This window comes from Tamandua tetradactyla, chromosome 6 (assembly GCF_023851605.1).
Source record: "Tamandua tetradactyla isolate mTamTet1 chromosome 6, mTamTet1.pri, whole genome shotgun sequence".
Lineage (NCBI taxonomy): Eukaryota > Metazoa > Chordata > Mammalia > Pilosa > Myrmecophagidae > Tamandua > Tamandua tetradactyla.
Genome location: NC_135332.1, coordinates 133,188,227 through 133,216,109, shown reverse-complemented (window position 1 = coordinate 133,216,109; position 27,883 = coordinate 133,188,227). Strand labels below are relative to the sequence as shown.

Genomic DNA, 27,883 nt, shown 5'->3' with positions numbered 1-27,883 from the left:
GTTTCTGAAAGTAAAGAACATGGTTACTGTTGTATTCATATTCATAATGTTATTCTTTTAAGGAAACCGAAGGTATGCCAAGCCAATCAATACGACCTAAATACTATCTAAAACTGTAAGAATACTTAATTTACAGGTGCCTGTGCTGACTTGAAACTGTTATGTACCCCAGAAAAGCCATGCTCTTTATCCTGATTCAGTATTGTAGGGTGGGATCTCTTGATTTGGTTGTTTCCGTGGAAACGTGGCACACCTAAAAGCAGGTGTAACCTTTTGATTGGATGGAGATGTGACACAACCCATTCAAGGTGGATCTTGATTAGTTTACTAGAGCCCTTTAAAAGGGGAAACATTTTGGAGAAAGCTCAGAGTCAGTGGAGACACAGACGTTTGGAAATTTTTGGAGTGCGGATAGAAAGAGCAGGGGCCTAGACACAGATGTTTGGAGATGGAGATCCCAGCAGATGTCACCGTATGCCTTCCCATAAAGTGCTAAGCAAACTAGGACCAAGAGTTATGTCCCAGAAGGCTAAGTGAGGGCCACAGACGCTTAGAGAGTAAACCACTGGCATCAGAAGCTGGAAGCAACAGAATGGAAACAAGGACCAGCAGATGCTGGCCATAGTGCCTTCCCCTGGGACAGAAATTGATCCTTCTTGAGTCAAGTATCTTTTTCGTGGATGCCTTAGTTTGGACATTTTCATGGCCTTAAAACTAAATTTGTAACTTAATAAATTCCCTTTTTCATAGCCATTGCATATCTGGTGGAATGCATTCCAGCAGCATTTGACAAACTAAAACAGTACCTTCTATAAACACTTTATGGCTTTGTTTTCATCTTGTATTTTCTTGCTGTAATTTAAAATCAAATAATAAAGTGGGTATATCAGATTTTAAGGTTAATTAGGTTTATATTTAACCTTATGAACTGTCTACATTTCTTATGGCTTACCCTTGAAAGTATTTTGTGATAAATCAGACAACAATGACTACATAGAAAATTTTTCTTAGAGCAGATGGGGCATATCAAGAGTTTTTTTATTTTTATTTTGAAATTGTAGAAGAGCTCTTATTTAAATATAAAACTCAAGGTTGATGAGATTGTAGGGAGACACCCATACACTGCTAGTAGGAGTATAAATTCGTACGTACTCCAAAAGTCAGGAGAGTGTCAGATCCCCCACCTGCATGCTAGAACCTGTCCTCCTTTCAGTGCCCCCATAGTACATCTTAGGGTGGGAGCTTATTAGCCTTCCCAGCCAATGGTACCTTCTAGGCTTCTATTTTCACTTGGTTGTAGAATCCTTACTGAACAGATCTTGGTATATGATGTACCAGGGTTCTATACATTAAATTATATAATGGCTAAAAGGACCAACTCTATTGGAATCTTCACTGTACTAGGCTGTGTGATACTGGGTAAGTTACTTGGCACCTCTGAGTTTCTGATAACTTATTTACAAAATGAGGATAATAGAACCTATTTCATTGGTGGGGATATTAAATGAAAAACTGTTCATAAAACACTTAATCATAGTGCCTGAAAATGAGTGTTAGTTTTCATTATTATCAACAATATGTATATTTTAACATTTCCTAGAAGTAAAATTCTACAAAGTATTTTTTAGAATCAAGCAAATAAAAACTTCCAAAAAGCCTGAGAAAGAACTTCACTCACTTCTTTGACCTTTTAATATTTAGTTACAGTATAAATAGAAAATTCATAGTTTTATTTCATTGATAAATTTAATTCAATGGTCATAAGCCTCCTACACACACAGACAAGCTTATGGGTCTCATCTCACCTCTTAACTATTCTGTCCCCACAAGCTGTTCCCCAAACATGCCAGGCAAGCTCTCTCCTTAGGATTTTTGTGTTTGGCTGTACCCATAATACCCACATGGTTAACTTCATCACCTCCTTAGCATCTACTTAAATATCATCTCATCAGTGAGGCTGACCCCAATCACCCTATTTAAAATTGCAATCTGCCCTCCAAAGCCCAAATTGGCACTTCCAATCTCACTTATACTGCTCTACTTTTATTTTTTAATCATAGCGTTTATCATCTTCTAACATATTATATACTTTGCCTACTTATTGTGTCTGTTATTTAATGCTTATTTTCCCTCTATAGAATGTTAGTCAATAAGAGCGTTTTTTGTTTTATACACTAATATCTGGAACAGTGCCTAATACATAATTAGCACTCGATAAATATTTGTTGAACTTCAGTGGTTTCTTAAATAACGTTTAGCTCATTATCTCCTTAAGAGAAATGTGTTGAGGCACGTTATGTAATATGTTTAGAATGTACTAGCATTACATAAAGTCTTTGTACATCTCCCTGGGCAAATGTTCTATTCCAGTAAAGCCTGCTGAATATCTGGTCTGGAAGTCATAAGGTCTGGGCTTTAATCTTTATTAGTTAACTTAGTTAACTAGATACATAGTAATTGGCAAAGTTACTTCATCTCTCTAAATCTCACGTAGATTTCTAAAATAAGGAGCTTGGTGGAAAAATCATGTTCTCTTCCTCTTCTATTATACAATATTTTATTACCAGTTGTGTTGTATGCCTGAGGTACAATAAAATGTCAGTTTGTGCTGCCTTCTATTTTCTTATCAAATCAGTTAAAAAGGCACCTGTCTTCATATTTTGAGTTGAATATAGTATAGTAGTTAGAGTAATACTCTTTGGGTTAAGATTGGCTTTATTTTAATCCTGGCTCAAATATTTGTTAGTTGTATGTCAAACAAATTATTAAAAGTCTCTAGGCCTCAGTTTTCTAATCTGTAAAATAAGTACAGTAATAGTACCAATTTCAGTAGGCATTGTAATATCGTGAGATTATTTTAATTAAAGATTTATCTTAGCAATACTTTCTGTTGCATAGGTTCATGAAAAGACTGAAATTTTAAATTCTTTCATAGAATTAGGCTATTTAAATTTCTCAGACTGGTATTAAATCATTATTAATTAACTCAATTTATTAATTTAACTTTGGTGTTAACTTTGGTTCCATTTTGGTGCCAGAATAAGACCCTATTTGGTTGATGATAGTAGCTGAGTCTTTACTGAAAAGTTATCAAGTTCATTGCCTGAAGAAAAAACGATGGCTTTTGTTTTTTAATTGATCAATATTTATATGATTTAAGCATTGCTACATCACTTTGTCGGTATTGTATAAACACATCCTATTAGCATCTTGAAAAGTACATTACCCTCCCTTAATCCACCTTATCTATTTAAAAGGCTTAGAATAAATACCTCTATAGATGTTTATTCTACCTAATCATCCTCTTCAATATTTGTTTACCCATTAAATCAGGGAAAATTCTAGGATGCATGGCAGTTATTTTTGGAAAGGGATCCATTTTCTATATTTTCCCCTAGAGGCTTAAGAATTTATATTTATGCCACTAAATGGGATAATTGCATAAAGACACTGATTTTTTTTTATAATTTTCTAATGTATTTTTGTTATTTTGCTTATTCATTCTCTTTCAGTTTTAAAAGACTAATTGGTCTCCTCATTCAGTAGAAGGATTTTATGACACAAGGCTTCTTTTATATGTCTATTTATTAAAGAAGATTGCTTTCAGACATGTATCTCAGAGTCACAAGAGGTACTCAACAACTAACAGTGACTTACTTGAAGACTCTCATTTCTGTTTAACATCCTCTGCTATTTTGCATTTCTTTCCTATACAATTGAAAGAACTATAATATCGAATAGGTCATAGATCAGATTATTTGGAAAGAAAACTTGAATTTCCACCATTATATAATTTTTTTTCAAATGGAAGTTCTCACATATTTATTACTGGACCAATTTATTTATGCAATTTATAAAAACAAGGATAAACCAGGTTTTCCCCCAATAAAATTAAGTCCAACTGCTCAGAAAGGGTGACCTTTTCAGCTTGAAGGTTCTAGTGAACTCGGTACAGCATCAACGTGTGTGCCATCACGTACGATTCCTTACAGACCCAGCTTTGTTCTTCTCCAATGTCTCCTCTTGGAGTTGTACCTGATTTTATTGCCAGTTTTCATTCAAATCCATTGAGTAATGGGACGATTCTGTTTTTGTTTCTTGGCCAGGAATCACTTGATTCTAAAAGTCTTAAGAAAAGACACAGCAAAAGTCAATTACACACACATGGATAAAGAGAAAGAGCTAATTTATTCTTAATATGTTCCCATGGCAAAAGAAGAGACTGAATTGTTAACCTAGCATTTTTAAGGCATTCAAAAATATAAAACTTTTATAATAAGGCAACTTGCATTTATATAATAATGGTACTGTCAAACACATGCTATTAATTAGAATAATTATTTGTCTTTATTCTCAATCCAAAACCAGATAATTCTAAATCCCAAGAATAGTAGTTTTAATCATAAACGCAAATAGTTGTTTCTTAAATTTATTTCAAAATATTTACCAGTTATGCTATGGTTAAAATAATTATTTGATTGGGTGTCAAAAAGCCTGTTACCCTACTATAACTAGAATGTTTGATGGGATGTTCTTTGGTTGGGGGAACGGGGGGAGTTGCCAGGGAATGTGCTTAATTGTGTGCATTTTTATATTAAATTATGTACCATAACAGAAACTGATGAAAAAATCTTGCTAAATATTTTAGAAATTTAGTGTGTAATCTAAAGATTCATAACCTTGATTTCTGCATCATTTCCTGACTAAAATTAGTGAAATCAATTTCCATAAAAGCATGTAAAATGCATGCAAGTCCAGGGGGAAAATTAATCTTCTTTCCTGTTTAAGTATACTTTGTATGCAAGAGTTAATCTCCAGAGTTAATTAACAAAAGACACCAGAGCTTTAGCTAAACTAATGAAACAACAGAAATTTTAAATCTATCCACTAATACTTTTCCCCATGACTATATATTTTATTTCCAGGATTCTGTTTGGCACTTTTACAAATCTGTTTATTTACAATACTGTCTTTTTCTTTCATTGTGATTTTTATTCCTTCCTCCCTTAAATACATTTATTTCAAAGTATCTTTCAAACTAGATTATGTTCTTTTCTTAGTCCTTGGTGTGCAAATCCCCCATTTTGTTGTGTCTAATAATACTTTCTCACGGTGATTCGTTTCCTGAAATTGATTATAATCTCCTACTGTAAATTTATCTCCAGCCAGGGTTGATTTGAGGCCTTATGCTGTCTGCCCAGGACTAGAATCTTAACCACAGAGCAATTTCACATGCGCCTCTCTCAATGGTTTCATCAAGACTCGATGGGTTTCATCAAATCTGAAACAGTTTTAGTGCATACATCTCAATTTAGGATCATACAGCCAAGTTAAAAAAAAAACAACTGTGGAGTATTTGGACTCCACAGTTATCCAAAGTTTGTTGTACTGGCTTCTGTGGGTGATTTCTTTTCTACCCCAGATCTTAGAGGGCAAGTTCCTTGCAGTATCCTAGGCAAGTCAGTGGCCAAAGTTTTTCTATATCCTATTTCATGAAATAATCAGCCCCCTATGACTCCTGATTGCATACAGGGAGCTTAGATCTTGAGGTTAAGATACTTTTCATGCATGGTTTTCAGAATCCTATTATCTACTGTCAAAATGCCCATTAGTTCATCATTATAAGGATGAGTTTATAATTTATCATCTAAATTAGGAACTTTTGAAATAAAAAGGGAGGGGATGGTATTGATAATTGTGAAGGTGCAGATATAAAGCCAGTACAATTGTGGTCATCCTTGTGAAAACAGTACATACATGGTCATCCTACAGTATGCTATTTTGGCTTCTCCTTTTCTTGCTCATTAGTTACTGCTCCATATTTTCAGTTTCTTAATTTCTGCCATCTGGAGTTTTTTTGTCACTTTCTAGCTTGACAGTATATTCAAAATTTCCATTGTTATGTTTGTCCGCGTAGTTAGCTTGGGAGGAAGAGGGCTTACCAATATCAAATAGTTCTCATCTATGAAACTAAATTCATTGATTTCTTCAATATATGCAAGTCTTTGTAATCTTTCATTGTAGTGTTGCTTATTGTGGGTTCTAATTGGATGTATTGATTATTGTCCTTATTATAATTGCACTTATTTGTATTATGAATACAAATATGATAAACAAAGAATTCGTCCCTTTTTCCCCTTAAAATAGTTGACTGAATTGTGTCTCATGTTGTGCTGGTTTGAAACTGCTGTATACCCCCAAAAAACCATGTTCTTTAATCCTCATTCAGTACTGCTAGGTGGGATTTTTGTTTGTTTGTTTTCATGGGAAGGTGACCTATCCAATTGTGGGTGGTACCTTTTAATTAGGTGATTTCCATGGAGATATGTCTCCACCTGTTTACAGGGTGGTTGCTTACTAGAGCCCTTTGAGAGAGAATCATTTTGGAAAAAGCTTGAATGTCCACAGAGCCCACACAGCCAGAGATATTCGGAGATGCTGAAGGAAAATGCCCTTGGGGAAGCCTTATGAAATGAGGAGAAAAAGTTAGCAGATGTCGCCATGTACTTTCCCCACTGGCAGAAATGTCCAGAAGCCAGAGACACCAGCTGATGCTAGCCACGTGCCTTCCCAGAGGTATTTGGATGATATCAGCCTTTCTTCTTCTTCCTCTTTTTTTTTTTAATATTTTTATTGATAACTGTTAACACACAAACATTCCATACATGGTGTACAATCAATGACTTACAATATCATCACATAGTTGTGTATTCATCACTATGATAATTGTTTTAGAACATTTCCTCACTCCAGAAAAAGAAATAAAAAGAAAAAACTCATACATACCATACCCCTTACCCCTCGCTCTCATTGGCCACTAGTATTTCTATCTACCCTATTTATTTTACCCTTTGTCCCCCACTCTATTAGTTATTTAATTTTTATCCATATTTTTTTACCCATCCATCCATACCCTGGATAAAAGGAGCATCAGACACAAGATTTTCACAACCCCACAGTCACACTGTAAAAGTTTTATCTTTATACAATGGTATCAGCCTTTTGTGAGTGAAGGTAAACTCTTGTTGGTGTCTTACACAGCCTTAGAATTGTAAACTTTCAACTTCATAAATTTCCTTTTTAAAAACTGCTCTGTTATTGCTATATTATATATATATTTTTAATTTTTTTATTATTTTTTAAAATACCAAACAAGCGCAAACATCCTTAACATTTGATCATTCCATCCTACATATATAATCAGTAATTCACAATATCATCACATAGTTACATATTCATCATCATGATCATTTCTGGGAACATTTGCATCTATTCAGAAAAAGAAATAAAAAGAAAAAAAATTCATACATACCATACCTCTTACCCTTCCCTTTCATTGATCACTAGCCTAGATTGAAAATAAATTCAATCTAAATTTATTTTAACATTCGTTCCCCCTATTATTTATTTTTATTCCATATGTTTTACTCATCTATTGATAAGGTAGATAACAGGAGCATCAGACACAAGGTTTTCACGATCACACAGTCGCATTGTGAAGGTATATCATTATACAATCATCTTCAAGAAACATGGCTACTGGAACATAGCTCTACATTTTCAGGCAGTTCCTTCCAATCTCTCCATTACATCTTGACTAACAAGGTGATATCTATTTAATGCGTAAGAATAACCTCCAGGATAACCTCATGACTCTGTTTGGAATCTCTCAGCCATCGACACTTTATTTTGCCTCATTTTGCTCTTCCCCTTTTGGTAGAGAAGGTTTTCTCAATCCCTTGATTTTGAGTCTCAGCTCATTCTAGGATTTCTGTCCCATATTGCCAGGAAGGTTCACACCCCTGGGAGTCATGTGCCACGTAGACAGGGGGAGGGCAGTGAGTTTGGTTGAGATGTTGCCTGGAGAGAGAGGCTACATCTGAGCAACAAAAGAAGTTCTCTTGGGGGTGACTCTTAGGCCTAATTTTAAGTAGGCTTAACCTATCCTTTGTGGGCTTAAGTTTCATATGAAGAAACCCCAAGATTGGGGGCTCAGCCTATAGCTTTGGCTGTCCACACTGCTTGTGAGAATATCAAGAATTTAACTTGGAGAAGTTGAATTTTCCCCCTTTCTCATCATTCCCTGAAGGAGACTTTGCAAATACTTTTTTATTCACTGTTCAAATCACTCTAGGATTTATCGGGGCATCACTCTGGACAAACCAACAAAATCTCATGTCCTGCTCAAGGTTCCATGTATTTATGGTGTTCAATTAAGCTGTCCACATAAGTTATATTAGGAAATGCACTAGTCAAAATATAAATTTTTGTACCAAATAAACATTTTTTGGTTTAGTCTCACACATAAGTTAAATTTTTAAAACATTAATTACCATCTATTTTCAGCACCCTGCAGTAATGATATTCCTTTGTTCTTCCTCATGCAAAAACATTTTTTAAATTTGTACATTTAGTCACTATCATCATACACTCTAGGCATTCCTAGATATACCATCTCAGTCTTAATCGTCTTTCTTTTTTATTTCATTTGTACCTCCAGCCCTCCTCTCTCTATCATTCTCACATTCAGCTTCACTCAGTGTTTTAACATAATTGTATTACAGTTAGGTAGTATTGTATTGTCCATTTCTGAGTTTTTACATTCAGTCCTGTTGCACAATCTGTATCCCTTCAGCTCCAATTACCCAATATTTTACCCTATTTCTAGCTCCCGATGGTCTCTGTTACCAACGAAATTCTCCATGTTTATTCACTAATGTCAGTTCATATCAGTGAGACCATACAGTATTTGTCCTTTTGTTTCTGGCTAATCTCACTCAGCATAATGTTCTGAAGCTCCATCCATGTTGTTACATACTTCATAACTTTATTCTGTTTACGTCTGCATAATATTCCATCATATGTGTATACCACAGTTTGTTTAGCCAATCCTCTATTGATGGACTTTTTGGCTGTTTCCATCTCCTTGCAATTGTAAATAATGCTGCTATAAACATTGGTGTGCAAATGTCTGTGTGTGTCCTTGCCCTCATGTCTTCTGAGTAGATACCTAGCAATGGTATTGCCGGGCCATATGGCAATTCTATATTTAACTTTTTGAGGAACTGCCAAACTGCCTACCACAGCGGTTGTACCATTTGACATTCCCACCAACAGTGGATAAGTGTGCCTTTGCCTCTTTCTCCACATCCTCTCCAGCACTTGTCGTTTTCTGTTTTATTGATAATGGCCATTCTGGTGGGTGTAAGATGACATCTCATTGTAGTTTTGATTTGCATTTCTCTAATAGCCAGGGAAGTTGAACATCTCTTCATATACCTTTTGGCCATTTGTATTTCCTCATTTGAGAAGTGTCTGTTCAAGTCTTTTGCCCATTTTGTAATTGGTTGGGCTGTCTTTTTGTCGTTGAGTTGAACAGTCTCTTTATAAATTCTGGATGCTAGACCTTTATCTGATATATCGTTTCCAAATATTGTCTCCCATTATGTAGGCTGTCTTTTTACTTTCTTGAAGAAGTTCTTTGATGCGCAAAAGTTTAATTTTGAGGAGTTCCCATTTATTTATTTATTTTTCTTAATGCTCTTGTTTTGGTTGTAAGATCTAGGAAACCATCTCCTAGTATGATTTATAAGATATTTCCCTACATTTTCTTCTAACAGTTTTATGGTCTTGGATCTAATGCTTAGGTCTTTGATCCATTTTGAGTTAATTTTTATATAGGGTGTAAGATATGGGTCCTCTTTCATTCTTTTGCATGTGGATATCCAGTTCTCTAGGCACCATTTATTGAAGAGCAGCTTTAACAAACTAAAACACATGTAGCTTATGAAAGTTCATTATTACTAGGGTACAGAACATAATCCTTAAGGATCAAACCAGTAATTTGAACTTGAATTCACTATTGGTATGTATAATACCTCATAATACCTTATTATTACCTGGCATCTAATTACAACTGGTAAAACTTCTTTGGCAGTAGAAACAGTACTTCTCATAATAAGTGCATGAAAAAATGAAAGTAGGAATTTCAGCAAATAAGTTCACACTGAAGCTGAGTCATAGAAAATATTTTATCAAGGCTGCATGGGTCTTTCAGGGTATAATTTGCTTAGCAAATATCTCATTATTATAGATTCATTTTTAAATTTTTGAACTAAAAGAAACAAAACCAAGAACTCCATATCAGAGTTGAATGGGTAGATAGAACTAAGAAAGGAAACAATAAGATAATGTAAGTTTCATTTTAAAGATAGCTTTATACTGAGGGCACAAGGGTAGCTCAGTGATAGAATTCTCACCTGCCATGCAGGAGACCTGGGTTCAATTCCTGGCCCATGCACTCCCCCAAAAAACAAACAGAAACGAACAAGCAAAACAAAAATTCAACAAATGATGCTGCAATAACAGGATACTCACATGGAAATATTATGAAATGTGACCCCACCATACAGCATACAAAAAAAAAGATAGGTTTATACCTTACAGGGAAACACCTGAAATCTCTGAATTGTAATCCAGCTGCCTTGATCTCTGATAATAGTTGAATAGCCTTTATCTTCTGCCCCTGTGTTTGTAAAAACCTTGTTACTAACATTCATCTATACCTAGTTATCCAGTTTTTCAACTTTATAGTATGGTAATCACTTAAGATAGCCCCTAAGGTTTGTTAATGAAGAATCTTGAGTTCACCCAGAATTAACCCACCCCAAGTCTCAAGTTATCTTGATGACTGAGACTGGATCTAACCAAAATGGGCTCACCTGACATGCACAGTAGTTTAGACTTTAACCTACAAGTTACCTAGTCCTCATTCTGCCATTTTCTTTCATACATTCTGTGACTAAGCACGTAATCAATCTGCGCATGTTCAATAATCAGAACACCTCTAATTACATCATCTGGAGTCAGGCGCTCATTATCCTAACCCTTGCCCACCTTTTCTCTAATAAAACTATCCAAATTACTGTAGTTCAGGGAGACAGATTTGGGGCCGTTAGGCTGCCTGCTCTCCTACTACATGTGTAGTAATAAACTCTTTCTCTCTTTGAAACACCGGTGTCTCAGGAATTGGTTATTGAGCACATTGGGCAGAAAAATCCACAGCCTTTGTCCAGTACCAACCCTGGAACAAACAATATCTCAACAGAGCAATCAGAAGTAAAGATATTGAATCAGTAATCAAAAACTTCGATTCAGAGTTCTAAGATGGCAGCTTAGTGAGATGTGGAACCTAATGTGTCCTCCAGAGTAGCTAGTAAATAGCCAGGAACAGTACAAAGCAACTGCTAGGGCCACATTAGTGATCAGACACACTGGTCTGGACAAGCTGGACCAGCTGTGACTGCACACAGACCCCCACAGGCATGGCAGCCTGGTACCCCAAGGGGAAAGGAAAAAGACTTTACTAGCAGCAGGGACTTAGCTCAACCAAGCTCCAATCATGGAATTAATTAACAAATTCTGACTACTTAAAATAGTCCCCCAGCTCAGATAAACCTGGAATAAGACCCGAACGTACTAGGAGTTTTTGCCCCATAGAGAGAGGGCAGGACTGACAGGGGCAAAAAAAAAAAAAAAAAAAAGATAGAGGCTTTTTGGATCAAAGACCTAAACATTAGAGCTAAGACCATAAAACATTTAGAAGAAAATGTAGGGAAATGTCTTATAAAACCTGTAATAGGAGGCAGTTTCCTAGATCTTACACCCAAAGCATAAGCACTGAAGAAAGAAATAGATAAATGGGAATGCCTCAAAATTAAACACTCGTGCATCAGAGAACTTTGTCAGGAAAGTAAAGGCAGCCTACGCAGTAGGAGACAATATTTGGAAACCACATATCAGATAAGGGTCTACTATCCAGAATATATAAAGAGATTCATCAGCTGAGCAACAGAAAGATGAACAACCCAATTAAAAAATGGGCAAAAGACATGAATAGACACTTCTCAGAAGAGGAAATACAAATGGCTAAAAGGCACATGAAAAGATGCTCAACCTCACTGGCTATTAAGGAAATGCAAATCAAAACCACCATGAGATATCATTTCACACTCACCAGAATAGCCATTATCCAAATAACAGAAAGCAATAAATGCTGGAGAGGATGTGGAGAAAGAGGCATACTTATCCACTGTTGGTGGGAATGTAAAATGGTACAACTGCTGTGGAAGCAGTTTGGTGGTTCCTCAGGAAGCTAGTATAGAATTGCCATGATCCAGCAATCCCATTGCAAGGTATCTATTCAGAGGACATGAGGGCAAGGACATAAATGGACATTTGCACACCTATGTTTATAGAAGCATTCTTAACAATTGCCAAGAAATGGAAACAGCCCAAATGTTCATCAACAGATGGGTGACTAAACAAGCTGTAGTATATACATAAGATGGAATATTACACAGCTGTAAGACAGAATACAGTCATGAAGAGTGTAACAACATGGATGGATCTTGAAGACATTATGCTGAGTGAAATAAGCCAGAAACAAAAGGATAAATACTGTATGGTCTCACTGATATGTACTAATATTAATGAGTGAACTTGGAGAATTTCAGTTAAGAACACAGATTATCAGGAGATAGAAATAAAATAGAGATTGGGTAATTAGTGTGGAAGGGATACAGATTATGCAACTAGAACAATTGTAAAAATTCAGAAATGGATAGTACAATACTACCTGATTGTAGCACAATAATGTAAGAACACTTAATACAGCTGAATGTGAGAATGATAGAGGAAGAAGGGCTGGGAGCACATATGAAACCAGAAGGAAAAACAGATGATAAAGATTGAGATGGTATAATTTAGGAATGCCTACGAGTGTACAATGATGGTGATTAAATGTACAAATTAAAAATGTTTTTGCATGAGGAAGAACAAAGGAATGTCAGTATTGCAGGGTTTTCTTTTTTGTGAAAAATAACATACATACAAAAAAACCCAATAAATTTCAAAGTATACTACAACGGTTAGGTGTAGAACAGATTTCAGAGTTTGGTTTGGGTTACAGTTCCACAATTTTAGGTTTTTATTTCTAGCTACTCTAAGATACTGGAGACTAAAAGAAATATTAATATAATGATTCAGCACTTGTACTGATTTGTTAAACCTACCTTCTCTGTATAACTCCACCATCACCTTTGATCTTTCTCCCACTCTGTAGGGGGATTTGAGCTATGTCTTTCTAACTTTTTCATGTTAGAAAGAGCTGAGGATAATATGGGATGGGGGATGGATTGGAACTAGTTGATATTCTGCAGAGGCTGGCCCCTCTGCATTTCAGGATTTATCTGGTCCACCCCTCTTCTTTTATATATTTCAAACTCCTAAGCCTGGCTTACAAGGCCTTTCACAATCTATCTGCCTCTGTTTACTACTTCTGCAACTTTCTGTTTTGGCTGCAAGGATTTCTTTCTGTTCCCCAAGCACACTGCATTCTTCTTTGTTTCAGGACCTTTTATATCTGATGTCTCTTCCTGGAACTCCCTTTCCCTAACTTCACTTGATGGGCTTTGCACAAAGAGACTTTTTCTTTGTTAAACTAAGGAGTTGTGTTCTGTAATTCCTGAGTAGCTTTATCATTAGAAGAAAATTTAAGATGTGAATTGGGACTCATCTATATCTTGGCTGCATTTTATAGTGATATATTTTTAACCAAAAATGTTTTTTTTTCCACCAGATAGAGACTTACCATAGACAGGAGTAAAATATTATGTTCTTTTTAACCCCTTGATAGTCTTGAATTAATCTTGTATTTCTGGCAATGTTAAGTAGAAGTAGAAATAATAGTTTGTTTCCCTGAAAATTGAGACAGAAAAACTGTACATCCTATGTAATTATAGAACTATTTGTATGGAAACATATTTGTGACTCTCAACTACTTCACATATTTAGATTGCATCTGTTCTCCTATGATACTTGTAGTAATAAACTCTTTCTCCCTTTGAAACCCCAGTGTCTCAGGAATTGATTATTGAGTGGTCAGGCAGGAGAATCCACCACCTTTGTCCAGTAACTACATCAGACAAGCTAACAAGATATGGAAGAAGTAGGCCTGCGTTTTAATTCGAGTTAAGTCAAAGTGGGCACTGGGGTTTTGATTAACAATAGAAGCCTAGTTACTAGAACTGAGCACGAAGTTTGACCAGCTGAACACATCAGGCAGAGTCCACACGTGTGTGAGTTCAGACATGCATGGCACAGCCACCGATTAAATGGGTCCAAATGGGGCAGCTCTTAAGAACATCTCCTGAAGCCAAATCATTGCCATATACCCTGCTCTTCAGTCCCCTATTTGTTGTTCATTCCTTTGGACGTGCATCTTTTCCTTGCATGCCCTCACGGTCCTCTCATTACCTCTTTAATGATCTGCAGGCCCAGGCAGCAAGTTCATGATTGCCAAGGAAAAATTTAATGTAAGGAAGCAGTTAGCAATATGCCTCTCTTAATGTAATTTATCCTTTTCGGGAACAACTCTACCTACTGCTTCCCCAACCTCCTCTGTTCCTTCGGGTCTACCTTTTCTGTGTGACCACGATCCAGCTTTTCTCCCTACTTTCTATATCCACGGGAGCCACTCCTCTTGCCAACTGATGGGCTTTGTTCAACAAAGGATTTTGTAAACCCGGTGGAATTCATGTAGGTGTTAAACTCCTTGGCCTCACCTCATGAAGATATTTTAGAGCCAGAAACTGTAATAACATAGAGTTAAATCTTTTAACATCTATCAGCAAAGGTAAAATATTATGTTCTTTCTTCCTCTACAGTTTTTGATTACTTGAACACCATATTTCTGTCAGTGTCAATACAGTCACTACCTCTCTGACTTTAACAGAGAACTGCAACTTCAACGCTGAAAAGAGACACTGCGTGTAATGCAAGCACATGGAAGCACACTCGTGAATCCCATCTGTCCTACGTATTTAAATTACATCCTCTGGAAAATTCTCTTCCTGTCTTTGACTTCCTTGACAACATGTCAATTCATGCTCGGACATATATTTTCTTTTCTATTTTATCATAGTGCCTGACTGTTTGCCTCATCATGTCCAAACCTATTTGAAGTTAACACCAAGAATATAAATTTTAGGCCTCAGCCTAGCATGTAAGGTATGTAATGTATTTTAACTGCTCCTTGACCTTCCAGCAACCCCCAAATCCTAGTAATTTCATCAGTACACCAAGCTATTTCTTGTCTTGTGCCTTTGTGCCAACTGCCCTCTTTGTCTGAAATGTTCTCCTTTTAATTGCTGGGTAGAATTCCATATATGAATGTACCACAGTTCATTTATTTACCAGTTGATGGGCATTTGAATTGTTTCTAGTTTGGGCTATCAAGAATAAAAATAGATAAAACTTCTATAAACATTTGCATATGTGTCTTTCTGTAGATTTTTTATTTCATTTGGGAAAATATTTAGCAGCAAAATTGCTAAGTCATATAGTAAGAGTATGCTTACCTTCATAAGAAACTTCTTATTTATTTTCTAAAGAGATTGTACCATTTTGTATCCCCCCTGGCAATGTTTGAGAGTTCCAGTTGCCCAATACACTCATCAACACTTGGTCACTCTTTTTTATTTTAGCCATTCAGGGGATATGTAGTGATATTTAATTTGCTTTTCATGAATGACTAAGCTGCTAAGCATTATTTATTTATTTATTTTATAGCTAAGCATCTTTTTATGAGCTTATTTGCAATTCATGTAACTTTTTTGGAGAAGTGCCTGTTCAAGTCTTTTCCCCCTTGTTTTATTGGTTATATGTTGTCTCTCTCTTTTTTACCCTACCCTTTATTAGAGAAGTTATAGGTTTACAGAACAATCATGCATTAAATACAGGATTCCCATATATTGCCCTATTATTAACATCTTGCATTGGTGTGGGGCATTTTTATAATTTTTATAATTGTGCTATTAGCTATACTCCATGGGTTGACTTAGGGTTCACTGTTTGCGTAGTATTGTTCCATGGATGAATATTTTAAAAATATTTATTCTGTTACCATACATACAACTTAGCATTTCCCCTTGTAATCACATTCAGATATATTTTTCAGTGCTATTAATTACATTCACAATGTTGTGCTACCATCACCATCCTATGGGTTTTAAGAATTCTTTCAGATTCTGGATACGAATTCTTTATTAGATATGTGTTCCCTACATATGAATCCACTCAACTAATTCCTTCTAGTATTCACTGGTACAGTACAGATGGTACAATAGTTTGTGAAGGCATGCTGCCAACCTCGATCACTTTTCTTTTCATGTGAGAGAAATAAGATATGGTATTTTGGGTTTCTGATGCTAGTCAAACACGATCCAAACACATGTCTTGCTGGTTTCTTTTTTTTTTTTTCTATGTAACTTTATTGAGATGTATCCACACAGCATAGAAACCATCCTAGAAATTGCATCCTAAATATGCAATCATTGGTTCATAGTATCATCACATGGCTGTGCATACAACCCCACGATCAAATTTAGATCATTTTCATCTAAATGATCATCTAAAATGATTTTAGATCATTTTACTCCAGAAAAGAAATAAAAAGTGAAAGAAAACTCTAATCCTCCCACATTCCCTATCCCTCCCCCCCCCATATTATTGAGCCTTAGTGTTGGTGTAGTACATTTATTACTGTTTATGAAAGAGTATATTTGTACAGTTACTTATGGACATTGTCCCTCATAGGATTCACTAAGTTGTACATTCCCATGCTTTAACCTCCAAGTTTCCTTCTGATGACATACATGACTCTACTCTTCCCCCTTTGCACCACACTTATACACCATTCAGCATTGTTAATTACTTTCACAATAATATGCCACTGTCACCTCTATCCATTTCCAAATGTGTAAGTTCACCTTGGTTAAACATCCTGCACAAATTAAGCAACTGCCCCCCATTCTTTAGTTCCATTCTATATTCTAGGAAGCTATATTCTCTATTTCATGTTATGAGTTTATACATTGTAATTAGTTCACATCAGTGAGATCATAAAATATTTGTCCTTTCATGTCTGGCATTTCACATAACATAATGTCCTCAAAGTTCATTTATGTTGTCATATGCTTAAGGACTTCATTCCTTTTAACTGCTGAATAATATTCCACTGTATGCATATACCACATTTTGTTTATCCATGCATCTGTTGATGGACACTTGGGTTGTGTCCATTGTTTGGCAATGGATATCAGTGTGCAAATGTCTGTCTTCTGGGTATATCCTGAGTAGTGGGATTGCTGGGTCATAAGGCAACTCTATACTTAGCTTCTTGAGGAGGCACCTAACTATCCTCCACAGCAGCTGTACCATTTTACATTCCCACCCTTGCTGGTTTCTTTTTAACTTCCTGAAGAATTCGGTTAATTAAGTTCCTTCTAAAAAATCTACATCAAAGGTGAATTAGATAGGCCTGAAAAATGCTAATGGAATCTTAATTGGGAGAGAGTGAGTTGCATTAATGTGAGAGAGAATTCCAAGGAAGTAAATTTTGGTTCAACATAACAGATTTATGAAAGGTCCATGCAAATATAATGTAATTAGCAAAATAGAAGCAGTAGTACTAGAAATAATAAATTGGAATAATAACTGGCATTGGCCAGCATTCAAGTGTGCTTCCTGCTTCCTAAGGTAGTATTAAGGCAAAGGCTGGATGGCCAGCCCTTAGCATTTTACGGAAAGGAATCTCTGTTGGATGGAACTTTCAACCAGATGGTATCTAATGCTGCTTCCAACTCCAAACTTCTGTATCTTCATTTTTATTAACATTTTTTAGGCTCTCTGGTCTCTTGGTATTACAATAGTAAATACCATAGGAAGCGGATAGTGATGATACATTTTAAGTACAAGGTAGTGATGAAAAAGTTTAAGTATTTTAATTATGAAAGATGTTTATTTAATTTCCACCACCTCCTTTAAAATATAGTATTAGTGAACAACAAGTAGTGTTCCGCATTAATCACTTTCAGAAACACTGAGCTGAAGTTAATATTTACTGAAGATAAGCATGAATTTAAATTGTGGACACAGGGCTCACATGCTGGAATTCTCAGGAGCAAAGATTTCCAGGGTCACTGATGTTCTTGATAATGTTATTATGCTGATGACTGCTAAGTATCGGTAAATTTGGAATCAAGCACCAAATGAAAGCATAAGCTAAAATGAATAATTTTTTTAAAGTGTCTATTCTTTCTTATCCACAAAGACATGGGCATGAACTAAGGCGGAGGGAAATAGGATATTGCAGATTTCTGCAGCTTAGTTATTTATTAAAAAAACCAAAACTCTATTAGGAATAGGCATTTTGAGATTATCAAATATCTGAAATATTTTAAAACCATTTATATCGAAATGATTTTCAAACATGCTTAAGCTAGTAATCCTGTCCCTTTAAAAAATATATATTTGAATTTCTGGTCATAACAGAATGTACTATCTGGTCATAACAGAAAATTTAGAAAAAGTGTATACATTTCTGCAAAAGAAAGAAAATAAGAACTAAAAGAATCTTACTACTAAATGGAACCACGTAATATTTTTTGTGTATTCTGTTCTATAATATATATATGCACCCAGGTAAATATATAATAAATAAATATAGATGTGCATACATACATATAGAGAGCCGCTTTTAAAATCTTGCTTTCATTAAATATTCTTAAAAATATTTTTAATAATTTCCTAACATTGTGCCCTATACTTTGTATCTTAACTTATTTAATCAAATTCCCTCATGGTTGACATTTAGATGTAAAATATGAGACTTACTGACTTAAATATTTAAATAAGGTAAATTCCATTCTGAATTTTGTGTGTGTGTTTTAGCTTTCAGTGTAATATAAATTCAGGTTGGCTGAAAGAGTTGGGTCATTTTTGTATCAAATCCACTGGCCAGTGCAGAAGGCTGGCTCGCATGGCCCTAATTCAATCAGTCTCCTTCCTCCCTAAATATGACCATGAGCTGACAGAGATTTCTTCAAAAGAGGGGAAAGCAAACTATGCTGTGTTCTAATGGATGCCACAACTCTCAGATTATAATTAGAAATCAGGCTAGCCACTTCTTTAAGAGAAGAATTCATTTGAGGTAAAAAGCGATTCCATACCAGAAAAACAAGCTCTTTATCTGGAATCAAACTTGAAATGAATTAAAGAGCTTGAGGATGTGATGTCTTACTTCTGCAGAGGTGTCTTTAGAAAAGCTGATCTGATCCAGAAAAATACCAACTGGAAAAATTCTTTAAGGGAAAATGTTAAGAACCAGATTATCCTTATATTTTTCAAAAAAATCGGCCTCATAATTGAAAAAATCAGCTCGAAGACAGAGCTAAATCAGAAATAAAAAAAAAATTAAATGAAAATGTAGGCAGGTGGTTGATAATGGGAGTACAAAGGCCAGGGTGGGAAGGGGGAATGAGGAAAGGGTATCAAAACCCACCTTCCCCGAAGCCTTCAGCAAGTTCTCTTGGATCCTCAGTGATATTGCAGGAGGCCCACTCACAAGGACAGGGGCCAGGTTTACGCTCAGCGATTGTGATTGCTTCCAAATACCCCTAATTCCTCACAGGCACGGCAAGAGCTGGCAGAGCCAAGAGTCTCTCCAGGCCTTCTCCCTGGCGTCTACCTTGAATGAGACCTGGGATAATTTGGGAGTGAGACCAATGGAACCGCATCTTTGGGTGCTGCCCCCTAGAGGTTACGTTCATTTGGGGAAAGCGGTTGTAAACAAAAGATGCAGAGTATGGAGCTGGCATGAATCCAAGGGTTTAGTTATTATTTTATTATAACTAATTTCCTGAATAAGCAGAGGACTGAATAACTGAATAGGCAAAGGACTAGGAAGAAGGCAAGATAATTTGTCCCTGTTTTTATCTAGTCCATTATTCTGGTTTAAGCATCTATTCTTTAGTTTTTGTTTAGCATTATAGTGTTTTAGTTTCCTAGGCTGCTCAAGCAATGGGGTTCTACAATGAGAATTTATTCACTTATGGTTGGAGGCTGGGAAAAAGTACAATCTTTGGTCCTTAGCTTGTCACATGGCAGGGCACGTGGCAGCCTCTTCTGGCCTAGCCGTTCTCATCGGGGTTCCAGGTTCCATTGAATACCAGCTTCTCATTTCTGCAGCTTGCATTCTCTGTGTCTGAATTTCATTCTGCTTATAAAGGACTCCAATAATAGTATTTAGACCCCTCCTTATTTGGCTGGGCTATACCTAACTCAAATAACCTCATCAGAAAGTCTTACAATGGACTCACACCCAGAGGAATGGATTAAATTTAAGGAATGTGTTTTTCTAGAGGTACATACAACTTCAAACCACCACACATAGTAATTCTTAAACAATCTTTGAGTGATCCTTCTATTATTCACATGCTTACTGCTGTGATTTTATTGACATTAACCGTGGTTTTGGTTCTTGTGTTTGGAAGAGATTACATTGGACAATTGAGACAATTTTAAGATTGTACAATAGAACATTTGAAGCAGTTCAAATGTGAGGAAGATATACTGTTTCTGTTTTTGAAAATTTCTGTAGAATTGGCCCATTTTTTTTTTTCTAAAGGACAAACTATGCTTCATTGTTTACTTTAACTGCAAACATTCCATTTATACTGCTTGGGGCAGGAACTGTGGAGGTTGGGGAGTGTAAAAGATGAAGTTAAGGAGTGTTTGGGAAACCAACCCAAATGATTAAACTTTCCAGTGTGGAGTTTGTTTAGCTATTTTATCAAACATTTGTTATTTCCAGACTTAAATGCTTCTAATAGTAAAAGTGGGCTTTTAGCATTTGATTGTATTTTGGACAAAACAAGTTTAATTCCAAAGAAAAATTTGTCATGTGTTAGCTGAATTCTATTTAAAAAACCTAGTATTTTTTTTTTAATATTTTTAATTGTAAACATAGTTCTCTCTGCTTCTGTTGTGCTCAGTCACATGACTATGTTATACTTATTTGCTTTATAATGTGTATTCCATTTCATTAACTCAACAGAAAGCACCACCACCTGCAAAATACTAAGGCAATAAATGGATTAGAACACAGATTGTGAATTTTCTTCAGCTAAATAAAGCAATATGTGAATACAGTCCATAACTCCGTATCTGAAACCCTCGGGGCCATATATGTTTCATATTTTTAATTAACTAATTTAATATCTACTGCCTTTTATTGTATATTACATAATACCCCAATTGAGATTTGAGATAGCACTCTATAATCAAACACACTAACATTTTTTCAACAAAATGTATAAATGCTCACACTAAGGATAAAAATAAAGTCCATGCATAATCTTACATCATTTCAGGTAACGTTGACTGCCCAATGAATTTACAGCAAAATTATGAAAAAGTATTTAGTGTTTACAGTGTTTGCAGAGAAGGGATGGTAGACCCGTGATGTCTTTAATTGCAAAATAATACTTTTTCTTGTTATAATGTGTGCTTTACTTATGTTCAAAAAGGGAACTATTTTTTAAAAAGGGCTTTTTTATAGCAAAACTATTTAAAAAGGGAAAGAAATAAATGTCATATTTTAATCTCAGGTTCAAATATTTTGAAATGTCCTTCTTACAATCAATAAAATACAGCGATTTCTGATTTTTGTAAATACTGACTTTTTAAAATGCAGCTGTCAAATCACTCTTCAAAATGTCTCTAATGTATTCTGTGTCTACATTAAATTTATACCTACCATCATCCAATTTACAAAGATATGATTGACTGTTAAATAATATGATGTCTGAATTTGCTTTAGAAACTCAGGCCAAGAAAATTATATAAGATTAGCAAAATCAAAAATAAGATTGAAGTCGGGTAAAAGAGTTTAATTTATTTTTGGATAGCTTTGAAAATTTCCACAGTAACAGGTTTAAAAAAAAAAACAGATGAACAAGCGCCCCTTTAACAATCTTAATTATTACATAATTCCTTTATCTCTTTGAATTCATATTTCCATTCTACTCCTCCACATACTTTTATCTTAATGCGTTTTTATGCCTGCAAATCTTTTATTGATTACTCTATCCTACTTCTCTGCGATGATTCATGTAACTTATTAAACTTCAACAGAGTTTAGCATCAATTGTGTGTGCGTGCGTGTGTGTGTGGGTGTGCTGAGAAACTGTTTACATTAATAGGCAGATAGGAATATAAAAATTTTGATATAGCAATGGCATTTTTTGAAGTCTTTCCATGTAACACACCCAAAAGACATCATAATCTATCAAAATTATTTTAATATAAATCAGCCGATGAATTTGATAAATCCTCCTTCGGTTCTGATGTAAACAAAGAATTGGAAAACACCTCACTTGCAAGGGTGGTTCAACACAAGAAAATGAATTAATATAATATGCCACATTAAATCAAAGAGAAAAAAATCACATGATCGTATTGATTGAAGCAGAAAAGGCAATTGACTAAATCTAGCAACCTTTCTTTTTGGTGGGGGGCAGGCACCGGGAAACAAAACCTTTCTTGATAAGAACACTTATTTCTCATTTCTTTCCAATAAATACACAGGAATGCTGGGTTATAGGGTAGGCATATGTTTGGCTTAATAAGAAGGTATCAAATAATTTACCAAAATGGTTGTAGCATTCACACTTCCACCAGTAATATATGAGAGTTCCAATTGCTCCATGTCCTTGTCAACATTTGATATTTTAGACATTTTGACATTTTAGACATTTGAATTTTGGTGGGTGTGTAATAAACTCCAGTATTTCTACCACCAAGTACATATGAACATGTGTACCAGGAGGCATGTACAAGAATACATGAGAATTTATATGAATATTTCTGTTGGAGAGATGCTTAGAAATGGACTTTCAGGGTGAAAGAGTATATGAATTTTAACTTTTTTTGAGAAAAACTATTTTTTTATTCTAGTGACATGTGTAGAACCTAATACTTCCCCTTTTAACCACATTCTGTTATACATTCCAGTGCTGTTAATTATATTCACAATGTTGTGCTACTGTCACCACTATCTATTACCAAAATAAATTCATCATTTCAAAAGGAACTCTGTATGTTTAAACCTTAACTACCTATTCCTTATCTCTACCCCATTCTTTGGTAACCTGTATTCTAGATTCTGACTCTGTGTGTTTGCTTGTTCTAAGTATATCCTATCAGTGAGATCATACAATATTTGTCCTTTTGTGTCTGGCTTATTTCACTCCATGTGATGTCTCCAAGGTTCATCTGTGTTGTAGCTTGTATCTGGATTTCATTCCTTTTTTAATGCTAAATAATATTCCATTGTGTGTATATACCACATTCTGTTTATCCATTTCCATTGTTTGGCAATTGTGAATAATGCCACAGTGAACATCAGTGTAAATATCTGTTTCAATCCCTGCTTTCAATTCTTTTGGGTAAATACCTAGAAGTGGGATTGCTGGGTCATATGGTAATTCTATACTTAACCTCGAGGAACTGCCAAACTGATTTACATAGCAGCTACACCATTTTACATTCCCACCAACAATGAATAAGTATTCCTATTTCTCCACATCCTCTCCAACACTTGTAATTTCCTGTTTTTTTAATAGTAGTCATTTAGTGGGTGTGAGATTGTATCTCATAGTGGTTTTGATTTGCCTTTCAATAATGGCTAATGATATTAAGCGTCTTTTCAGGTGCTTTTTGGCCATTTGTATGTCTTCTTTAGAGAGATGTGTGTTCGAGTCTTTTTCCCCTTTTTAAATTCAGATATTTGTCTTTGTTGTTGTGTTGTAGAATTTATGTATTCTGAATATTAAACCCTTACCACATAGATTAAGTACTGGTTTACATTCCTACTATCAGTGTATAAGAACATCTTATAAGTCCTTTGAGGGATGGGAGAAAAAAATATGGAACCACTAAACTCTACCACTAGGAAACCCCTGATACTATTTTAAACATTAGGAATTCCCAAGTCAATAGGCCAAATCCTTGATCTTGAAACTTACTCTTGTGAAGCTTATTTATGTAGCAGCAAAATTAAGCCTACTTATAGTTTTGCCTAAGAGATACTTCCAGAAGACTTCTTTTGTTGTTAAGATGTGGCCTCTCTCTCTCTAACCCCAACTCTACAAGTAAAATCATTACCCTCCCCCAATGTAGAACATGACATCCAGGGATGAAAATCTCCCTGGCAATATGGGCTATAACTCCCCGGCATCATAGGATCGACAATGACTTCCTGACCAAAGCGGGGGAAAGAATTGTAACTAATAAGGCACTGGTGGCTAAGAGAGCTCAAATAAGTTTAAGAGGCTATTCTAATGCAAGCTTCTGCTAGATAATGCTAATTAGCAAAGTTTGCAAAACATCAACCAAAACCATTCCTGCCAACCCTAAGGAACATCTAGGGCTCTATCTGAGATTCTACAAAGGTTACATGTACTATGATTACTTTCCAGAGCCCTACAACCTCCAGATGAGTTCCTAGGCCAGATAAGTCCTGAAATCCAGAGGGACCGGCTTCCCCAGAACATCAACTAGTTCCATAACCCTATCCCATATTATCGACATGCCTTTCCGACATGAAAAAGTTAAACTGGGTAAAGCCCAAAATACCCCTAAAGATTGGGAAAAAGATCAAAGGAGAAAGTGAAGTTATTACAGAAGGTAGGATTAAACAAATGAATACGACTGCTGAATCAATATATTGATATTTCTCCAGTGTCTTGGAGAAGCTAAAAGGAAAAACCTAAAATTGTGGAACTGTAACTCATAGCAAACTCTGAAACCTGTTCTGTAATTGTTGTGTGTTGTGCTTTGAAATTCATTGCTTTTTATATATATGCTATATTTCAGAAGAAAAAAAATCCTGGGCTTCAAAGTCAGAGAGGCTGACTTTGACTCCTCATTCTGCAATTGACCATTATTGTGATCATACTAAATATTTTAGCTTGAGGTTCAATGTAGACGTAGAGATTTAGATATAGATATTGATGCAACGATCTGTTAAACCTGTTAACTGGATATAATAATTTTTGTTTGAGATCATGTGTGCACTGGACCTGGTTCTGTAGGTGCTTAACAAATAAAAGCTCATATTACGTTTTTCTGAATTGTTATCATCACTTTTCGAGAAGCTTCAGATCTTCATCTTGATTTGAACTCAATTGCTATTCATGTGCGAAGGAGGTGAGGGTGAATCTGTCATGTTTTTCTTTACCAAAAAAATCTTTTAATATTATCTTACTCTTTTAATACAAAAAATTTAATGTCTGAAAATTACCTCACTAATATTATATTTTTAATTGCTGCCACAGCAGTAAGAAGTAAATATATTATCATCAACAAATATTTATTGTGGAGATATTTTGCATAAGTGAAAGCCAGGTGGGTATTTATCTTTAATATTTCACAAACACTAATTTTTTTTCTATTCAGTATTACTTTATAAAGATTAATGGTTTTATATTTGGGTGAAATTTAACAATTTTCACCATTTGGCTGCTATCATACATTCCTGGTTTGTAAACTGACATGACACTTTTGGAAAGCAATTTGGCAATAGAGTGGGGGTTTGTTGAATCTAAAATGCCATTTTTCTTAAGCTTCAATTCTGTTTTATCTACCACTAAGAGAAAAATAAAACCTTCATATATTTTGGCAAAAAGATTTCTTATCATTTATAACATTATATACTTATTAGGTTATTTTAGACTTCTTTAGACATAACTATAAATTATTATTTATAGTTCTTGTGCATGTATAAAAAGAAAAATATAAGCAAACTTCTTCGTATTCAGAACCCAACACTTCTATGCCATTTCTCTGGAGTTGTTGATATCCACATTTTTCTTACATAATCAGGTCCTCAGGGACATCAAGAGTGAAATATTATGGTCTTTTTTCAAGGAGAGTGCTCAGTGACTAGTTCCCATTTTGTAAATTCTGGGGTGTGATTTCTTAATCTTCCCATGAGGTATCTATCAATGGAAAGTTTCCAGAGAATAACCAGTAGTCTTATTCCTTCCTCAGATGCTCTCTAACAGACATGTTGACTGAACTTTGGAGGGTTATAGAGCTCCAGGTGTTGCCACCAGGAATAACAACCCAGTTCACATGGGCACAGCAGTGGCAGCTGAGTCACCGACGGCTGCTGGCAGACAGCGATGTTTTATACTCTAGATTGTATGTTGCCTCCTGATTTCAGAGATTTTAAGATGTGAAAAAAATGTGTGTCATAGACCCAGTGAAATATAGTTTGTAATGATGAACAAAATTTTAAATGATTATGTCCTTTGGTCCTTTTGCTCAGAACAATTCTATTGATGGGAGTCAATCCTGAGTAAATGATAGTAAATACAGAAAAGCCTGTGCACAAAAACATTGTTCACAATAAATGCTATTTAGATCATAAAAATTTTAAATATTCTCTATTTCTGACTGTTAAATACAGTAGATTCATTCAAGATGTAAAACAGAGTATTTCAATTATATATTTATATATTTAAATTTCTAAACCTTATATTTGGGAAAAAGTTAGGAGGAAAATCATTAAAATGTCATAACTTTTTGTGTTTGAATGTTTTGGGATTTGTTTTTGTTATTTACCTTTGAAATTGAAAATTTTCTTTAGTAAGTATATACTACTTTTATTGTTGATTTCATATTAATTGATGTTTTATTATTCTTTAATTAAACCAAAAGCCCCAATTGTATCAAACAGTTTTAACCATTTAGTTTTTTTTTTATTGTTATCACATGCTGCAAGCATTTCAGTTTTAAAAGCTCTGTAGTTAGGAAAATACTTGTCGGGTTGTTTAGTATGTGTTTTCCTTTCCAGGATTTTTAGCTAACCACAAAATGTAATTATTTCAGAAACTTGGAATAAAAACACCATTGCAAATTAATTAGTTCAGCTGCCTCTTTAGTTCCAAGCATTTTTTGGTCTCCTTGGTGATTTAGAAGTAGCAAGGCATATTGTCTCTGAAGTATCACCTGACTACTCCTGTGAATGCACAAACAGTATAAATTTACCCCAAATAAATCTCGGCTTCAGCTTGCCCATGATACTTTCATCTGCTCAGTTCTAATAGCTTCTGTGTTAACATTTGTTATCAACTTTCCTGCTTATTCCCCTAAAATATATTTTGCAAAATAGCAATCACATATTTCAGAAAATCCTGATTTCAAATCTGTTCTTTTATGCCTTTAAATGCATTCATCCTGTTTTGTGTAGTTTGGAAAGTCCAAATCCAAAAGTTATTGAAAGGAGAGAATTAGAAGGTTTCCTTTGAAATCATGATGGCTGATCACTTTGGGGAACAAATTAGTTTTATGAGTTTTTGGAATATTAGCAACACCCAAATCCAAACAGCAATAGAAATAAGTTCCAAAGGTAAAGACAATTTTAATTTTAATCATACTCTATATTTTTCCATTAATGTTGCCTCCCAGAGCATCTGTATTAACTAACCAATGGTTTTTCTTACCTGTATTCAGTTAAGGAAGGTATGTTGGAGTCCGCATGGTATTAGGATTTGGAGTCACATGATTGAGTTTATTTTCTCATCTCTGATATTACGAGCTATGTTATATTGCAGAAGTTATTTAAATTCTTCAAAGCTTGGTTTACTCAATTATAAAGTGGATAAAGTGATAATATTTAGCAGAAGAAATAGCAGGCCAATATTTTCCCTCAACTACAACTTATAAAACATCTTTGTCTTCACAGTCTTTATCCATTGATGTTCCTTTGCTATTGCACCTCTGATCTAGAAATTCCAGACTGAATACAATCCCTCCCGACCTTGTGACTCTTCACAGGGTACTACATTTCAAAAGAGAAACAAGCCTTATAAGTGAGATAAAAGTTTCCAAACTGGTTTTGCCAAGAAAGTGCTTGGGTAACTTTTGCATGTGTTATCTCTGCTTCCAGATATTGCAAAGCCAAAAACATTTGCAT

The 27,883-nt window shown here is 35.1% G+C and overlaps 2 long non-coding RNA genes across 2 annotated transcripts in view; one reads left to right on the top strand and one right to left on the bottom strand.

Moving 5' to 3' along the window:
- Window positions 1–3,821: 3,821 nt before the first annotated feature.
- LOC143688822 (uncharacterized) lies at window positions 3,822–27,715 on the bottom strand. Its single transcript, XR_013178332.1, has 2 exons — window positions 27,411–27,715; window positions 3,822–4,127 (listed from the first exon to the last, which is right to left on the bottom strand). It is a non-coding gene; the product is annotated as an uncharacterized LOC143688822 (long non-coding RNA).
- Window positions 14,905–27,883, top strand: part of LOC143688823 (uncharacterized) — a 35,909-nt gene continuing 22,930 nt past the window's right edge. Inside the window, exon 1 of the long non-coding RNA XR_013178333.1 lies at window positions 14,905–15,069. This is a non-coding gene — a long non-coding RNA (uncharacterized LOC143688823). The remainder of the gene's footprint in view (window positions 15,070–27,883) is intronic.